The sequence below is a fragment of the Heterocephalus glaber genome, unplaced genomic scaffold (assembly GCF_053883595.1).
Source record: "Heterocephalus glaber isolate CG9 unplaced genomic scaffold, H.glaber_assembly_v1.0 deba00001577, whole genome shotgun sequence".
Taxonomy (NCBI): Eukaryota; Metazoa; Chordata; class Mammalia; order Rodentia; family Bathyergidae; genus Heterocephalus; species Heterocephalus glaber.
In genome coordinates this window covers 9,063,115-9,070,900 of record NW_028258358.1, presented here as the reverse complement: position 1 = coordinate 9,070,900, position 7,786 = coordinate 9,063,115, and positions in this window count along the sequence as shown.

Below are 7,786 nucleotides of genomic sequence, written 5' to 3'. Positions count from 1 at the left end.
CTTTCACAATAGCATCCAAAAAACTGAAATACCTAGAAATCAACCTAATAAAAGAAATCAAAGACCTCTTCTCTGAAAACTATAGCACTCTGAAAAGAGAGAGTGAAGAGGATATTAGAAAATGGAAAGACATCCCCTGCTCCTGGGTAGGAAGGATCACCATAGTGAAAATGGCCATACTTCCAAAACTGTTATATAGATTCAATGCAATCCCAATTGAAATCCCAGCAACATACTTCATGGACCTTGAGAAAACAATCCAAAAATTCATTTGGAACAAGAAGAGACCCAGAATAGCAAAAGCAATTCTAGGCAACAGAGACATGGCAGGGGGTATCACAACCCCCAATTTGAAACTATACTACAAAGCTAATGTGACAAAAACAGCATTGTCCTGACAAAGAAACAGACCTGGGGACCAGTGGAACAGATTAGAAGATGCAGAAACAACTCCAGATACACTCAGCCACCTCATCTTTGACAAAGGAGCCAAACACCCTCACTGGAGGAAAGATAGCCTCTTTAATAAATGGTGCTGGAGAAATTGGGTTTCAATTTGCCAAAGACTAAAACTAGACCTATAGTTCTCACTATACACTAAACTAAAATCGAAATGGATTAAAGATCTAAATATTAAAATAGAAACAATGAACTGGCTGGGACAGTGGTTAGGTAGAACTCTTGAAGACATTGGTTTAGGAAAAGATTTTAAGAACAAAACCTCATTTGCCTGTGAATTAGCACAAACAATCAACAAGTGGGATCTCTTCTTACTAAAAAGCTTCTGCACAGCAAGAGAAACCTCCAGCAGTGTGAAGAGACACCCCAAAATGTGGGAAAAAATTTTCACCAGTGGTCACTCAGACAAAGATCTACTATCTTGAATCTATAAAGAACTTAAAAAGATTAGACCTATGAACATGGGTGCACATATTTCACTGTAGTATGATTCTTTTAATTCTTTGGGGAAGATTCGCAGCAGTGGAATAGCTGGGTCAAATGGGACTTTCAGTCCTAGCAGCACAGTTTGTGATAGCTAAAATTTGGAAACAGCCCAAATGCCCATCAACTGGAGACTGGATAAAGAAAATGTGGGTTTTTTTATAAAATGGAGTACTACTCAGCCATAAAACATGAGAAATTAGAGACATTTAGAGCTAAGTGGATGCACATTGAGGTGATACTCTTAAGTGAAAAAAAATAGGACACACATGTATAAATACTGAATAGTTTCTCTGGTGTGAGAAACTGAAAGTGTAAATAAGGACTAAATGTATAACAGGTAATGTGAAATAGGAAGAAAAGAGGCAAAGGGGAAGGAAGTGGGAGGGCTAGGGGAAAGGATAGAAGGGTATGGAATTAATATGAGAAAATGGAGAAATAGGAACAAAATCTTTGTAAATAGGGAAGAATGGAGGGATTGAAGGGAGGGCTGGGCAAGGGTGAAAAATAAGAACCAAGAGAGATTATGTAAAGGTGCAAATTTCCAATGATGAATGTCATCATAGTGTATACCTAAAATGTACCAATAAAAGAATATACAGTTAAAAACAAAAGATTATAGACAACAAATTGCAGCTTCAGGTAGTAGTTCCCTTTTTAAACAGTAATATTAAATACTATCCTAAAAAGATGAGTCACTGGTGAGCCACTCAATTTCAAGTGTGGGTATGGAATACTGTGGATATGGGCAGGAACAGTTGCTTTAACTGATTCTGATTTCCTAAACTTCCTAAACTGGCACTGTGTTCCTTACTATAGAGAAGTCCCATGAAACAACTGTTGGGGAAACTTTAAATACACACATAAACACACTTGGCACATTGACCTGGCATTAAACAAAATTACAGGTATGCCAATGACATGTAAACGAATCTGCCAGTACAAGTCACTGAATGTTGTATCCCATGCACAATAATAGGCAATGAATTATTCAAGTTTTGTACTAATTAAAGAACTACTTTGTTGCTAAGAATCAATGTATTAAAAACATACATTCTTATTAAGTGTGTTCCCAAGAATTAGAAAGATGAGAGGTGGATCTCAGGTTTCGGGGCACTATTATTAGGTTCTCAAGGTATTTTCTTTATTCATATGCATTTTTGAAGAGAAAGCCAGGAGTCCGAATCACATAAACAAGGTCTGATTGTGTTTTAAATGGCTGTCATGGGGCTTTTCTTCTTTCAGTCTTGTTTTTCCTTCTCACCCCACCAAATTTCTCTTCTTGGAATCAGGACCTAAACCAAAGTTAAACATCATAAAGAAATTTACTCAGTTAAAACAGACTTTTATGGACTGAAAAGCATTTTTACAGTGTAATCTGAATTTTTGTAAGTCCTTGTGGAAAATCCCCAATGATTGAGTGGTACTTAAAGACTGAAAAATACACATTGCCCATGAAGCTCTCAAATAGTGAAGGGGACAAAGGGGAAGAAAATGCATGTATCTGACCCATCAGTCCCTTGTCTTCAGAACAAAAGGTTGCTTTTATGGGCCACCCTGATCCTTGGCTTCATGCCCTTCCTGGCCTCTCGGTCTCTCTGGCCAATAGGGACACAGCAACAGACCCTGCGTGCTGCCCCATCTCTGCTCCCAGTACCCCTCCTGAGTGTCTCCTGTCACTCCTTCCCTGTCCCTGCTCAGACCCCCTGCATCTCCTCACTTCTCCCAGCCTCACCTGCACTTCAGGTTTTTCTTTTTAACACATACTTTTATTTCATTTATTCGAGCAAGTTCTTTATCAGACTCTCTGTTGAGCCCATGGTTGGACAAACACTTCCCCTTCCCTTAACCTGAAACGAGGAAGACACAAATGCTCCTCTCCCACGTCCCAGATCGCACATTGTCCTCTCCATCCAGAGCGCTGGAGCTTCCCTTTCTCTTGTTTTCTGGCTCTTGAATGTAAGTCTGAGCAAATGAGAGAGGATTCAATGGCACTTTTTCTTGTTTGCACTTCCATATGCTTGTTTTGAATGAGAATGAGGTGAAATTACAGTTAATTTGCCAGAAATTATATACTCCCATGACAGCATAGAAATCCTTGTTCTAGTGTGAACAACAGAAAAGCTTTAAAAGCCACAGCTGAGGCAGGTTACACTGCCTTACTTTTACATTTAGTAAAAATGCTCTACATTCTCACCTTCCTGGACTTTATCAAAAGCTACTCACTCCCAAATGGCTTTTCCTACTCCTTTGCATCCTCCCTTTCTCATTTAAAATCCGACACCTGTTTCCTCTCTCTTAATGTGTAAAATGCAACATGCGAAAGGTCAACCTAACTCCTTACCTATCGACACTTGAAATAGCAGATGCCAAGAGAAAAGCTCTAACTTCTTTTTCTCTTCAGAATAAACTCCCCTTTAAACAGTTTTGTATATAGTTGACACAAAAGGAATTCTGTATTTTCTCTTAAAATTCTAAGTTCATGTAAGTTCTAAGACTTCACAATTTTATTCATAGACTCACCAACCATGCCTTTAGCCAGAGACCTACCATTGACTGTGATCAGTACTCTCTTGGGTTTATTCTTATCACAGGATTTATCCAGTCACAAATTGGCTCATATTTAGAAGCTAGGTGCTGACCTCATGCAAGTGAATACCTCTAACCTAAAGCTCTTCAAGTAATAGCAGCCCCAGTTATGCATCTAATTTTCTTATTATGATATTGGCATCTAGACTTGTTTAAGGGCCTTTTTAACAATAATTTCTATTATCATGTTATAAGTTTCTTCAATAAAAATATTGAAACTACCACCAAATGACATACTTTATTTTTGGTCATACATTTCTAGATTGCAAATTTATCAAAGACTTTACATCCACAATTAGTCCTGAAAATAAAATATAATTTTCTTAGAGACATCTGAAGCTCAATATGTACTAAACTGAGTCAGTACTACTTCCCTAATTTTTATATGATTCTATATCCCTTTTAATGCAATTTTTTTTCACAAGTCTTTACCTTAAATCCTGTGTTTTTTCCTGAGCCAAAGATGGGAACTGTAGCTGCCTGCTGCCTACATCCATCTAAATCCACTTTGCAAACAATGGATCCGAGATGAAGCCTCTACCAAATCCACTCCTAAGTCCTGTGGTGTGGAGAACTCTAAGCATGATATGATTCAAATTTTGGGGGGCACCACAAGTGGAGGAGCATATACTGCCTGAGGGATGGGGGTCACTTGTAGGTATTTATGGCAGCTGACATTTATTTATTTATTTATTTATTTATTTATTTATTTATTATGCAGTACTAGGGATTAAACCTCGCTTCTTTGCACTGAGCTACATCTCCAGCACTTTTTAATTATTATTTATTTTTATTTTAAGACAGGCTCTCACTGAGTCACTAAGCGCCCAAACTGGCCTCAAACTCACAATCCTCCTGTCTCAGCCTCCCAGAGTGTTGGATCGCAGGGGTACACCATCATACCTGGCTGGTGCTAACTTTTGAAGGATGAGCAAAACACGGCCCAGAGGTAATTTCAGGCATAAAGAAAGAACATAATCAAGGCAGAATTACAAACCTCATGACACCCCTGCCTCACTTCCAATTCTACTGTCAATACCCTCCTTCAAATTGCTGCCAAGTCTTCCCCGGCCTTTAGTCCACTCTCCGCAGTATCCTCTGCCTCCATCCTATCCCTCATGAACATTCATCTCTAATCACTTCCTATCAAGACTGTCTGTTCTAGCCATAATTAATGCATTCCATCCTATTGCTTCTCTACTTGACTTTCTTCTTTCTCTGCCTATTGAAGTTCTACTCACCAATTTCTACTCTGTGAAGCCTTCCTGACTTCTCTATGTAACATAAGCGGCACTTTCTTATATGTCATCATATCATATAGCACTTGTCTCAGCCACGCCTTTATTAGACTTAGTTGTGTACTCATCTGCCTCCCCCACAAGACCATGAACTCCTTGAGAACAGGAACTATATTTAATTTAACTGTTCTTCTCCAGTGATGCCCAACACAGTGCTTCGTAGGTTGCAGGTTCTCCATTATTATCTATTGAATTGAATTGAATAAATGGTTACTGAATGAAAATAATTACACATAATTTTATCTACATAATTATAGCTAAGCTGATACAGGTGGGTACTTTGCAATTCTTTTTTTTTCCAAGTCTCAACTTGCTGATGAATCATTTGTAGATTTCCTGACAGATTATTTTTTATATTACTAGGACTTAGTGGTATTAAAAATATGATCTAGTAATTTGACTTACTGTAAAAGTAGTTCTTGAGTTTTGTACTTTGTGTATAGGAAATGTTGTAGCTGTGTATTATTCTTCCATTAGCAAGTAAGATAATTTCAGTTTTAGGGTGAGATTTTTCTTTTTGCTTCTTGAAGCCTTCAAATTCAAAAGGAATGACTTTATTCCCACATAATATGTAGATAAATGAGTCCTGTGCTGTGTTAATTGTATGTCCCATGCTAAAGTGAAGATTCTATAATCTTTCTGTATAAACTGAATGATTTGATACAGATGTCTCTTATACTAAACCTTTAATGACAAACTTTTCTACAAGTGAATAAGTCCATGATAATAATATTGTTTCCATGAAGCTGCAGATGATTGTAAATAAATGAAACATAGGAGAATTTTCACTTACTTTGGGCCATTCCTGTGATGAAAATGCTAAACACTGATTTTCTCAGCCTTTTATTTGAGGACTTTTTAATAGGTTGGAGCCATTTGAGCCAGTGGAATGATTTCATTCACAAACTCTCTGACATCAGCCTTATGGAAAATTCTGTTGTTCCTAAGTCACTTGAATCACAGTTTTACTTAGTCCTATGCCTATGTGAACACAACATGTTTATGTTCATCTTCCCATTTTATTGTATAGTCAGTGCCTTCAAGATTTCAAAGCAAAACCATATGGAACTAAATCCAAACAGAAACAGAAATAATCAATAAGCAAGTCTTCTTTAACTATGTGTTGATGAAAATATAGACATTAGATTGGAAGTGCTTACAAAGATCTAAAAGGGTCCCTTTGCTCATGAATCATCCCAAAAACTAGTGGTCAAAATGCCACAAATTAGCATTTTAACAGGAAAATGGAATACCAAATTAGCTAACAGGAAAATGGAATAGACTCACGTTAAGAACAGTGTTACAGAGTTTTAAAATAGTATGATTCAAACACAGATCTCACTGATTTTAAGCAAATATATTTTGCTCTTTAGTAACTCAGATTTATACAAGTAATAAAATTATTAATCCTATCTACTTGAAATATCGAATCTTTTCATTTACCAATAAAAATAAGCCACATTAAAAATTAGCATTTTCAATTATAAATATTAAAAAAAAATTTTGTTTCCTCACTCTATCAAATTTAAAAATTTTATCTTTTTGGTAAAAGTAAAAGTTTCCAGTGTCTTATAGGACTCTTTCTCTCTCACACAATCCTTTGTAGTAGATCCAGAGCTACTTTTACCAGAAATTCCAAAATAGTTTCCACTGTAATTATTTCATTGATTTTGTTCAGGATATATAGGTGAGAGATTTCATAGTTCCAAGTGAAAACAAGCTTTGGCCTTTGAAACACATAGCTTTATTTATATGAGGAGTAAGTTATTCCTTATTCTGATCAAGGAAGATTCTTGAGCTCAAAGAAATCATTATAATCATGTAAAATAAAAGACAACAGCGAAGAATAACTATAAGAGTTCAAGGTAAGAAGTAATGGAGAAGCTGCTGGAAAGCAGAAAGCAAGTCATTTATCCCTCTTGGCGGGTGACAGAAGAGAAAATATGTAAAAATCATGGGGTTAATCTCATTCTGTTCAAGAATCAAAGAAAAGAACCGTGGGACAGCGGGAGAGAGGATTTCTTGAGACATTCTAGTGACAGTTATGAATTCCAGGGTGGGAAGTATAGATAAGTGGTGACCATAATGGGCTGGGGCAATGGAAAAAGTCATGGACTTTGCAAGCAACAATGCTGGGTTCACATTTGTTCTCTGTACTTAGCACAGAGCTCCACGCCAAATTCTGCATTAAGATCTTAGGCAAATTATTGGGACAGTGCCTACCTTTTATGATATTAGCACTTATACATCATAAAATACCTTGAAAACACAAGTTGAAAAATTGTTAACCATATTATTAACAATCATCCTAAAACATTCTCCTGCATAAAACTATCTAAGGAGTTCCCTCTAAACTTACAAAATCTAAACTTATCATTATTGCAAAACAGTGACAAAATCTGGGACCCGCCTATACTTCTGCTTCAGTTGTCCCTCTTGTTTACTTTTTTCAAAATCACTGCTGTCTTTCCGCATACCACAATGCCCCATATCTCCCTGCTGCCTCTCTGTCTCCACCATCTCAGTGCAAACGTCTCCTCAGAGAAGGCTTCTCTAACCACTTTATCTAAATCAAGATCCAAAATTTCTCCAGATCTCACATCCTTTTTGATTTCTTCACAGCACTTAACTGCAATCTGAAATTACTTCCAGTAGTTGTTTTTCTTTTGTTAATTGGCTCTTGCATCATCAATTATTTTCTTTTAACTGCATCATCCTCATCTTCTTGAGCAACAGAACAAAAACTTCTTGACCCCATTCCTATCTCTCTTCAGTTGTTATTTCCCTTTACTATGAAAGTCGTTAAAAGGGTTCTGTTCTTGCTGCCTCTATTTTCTGCCCTCCCATTCTCTCCACTGTAACAAAACACCCAAGATACCAACTTAAAGGAAGAACAATTCCATTTGGCTCACTGTTTCTGAGGCTGCAGTCTATAGTTGGCTGGCTCCATTGTTCTG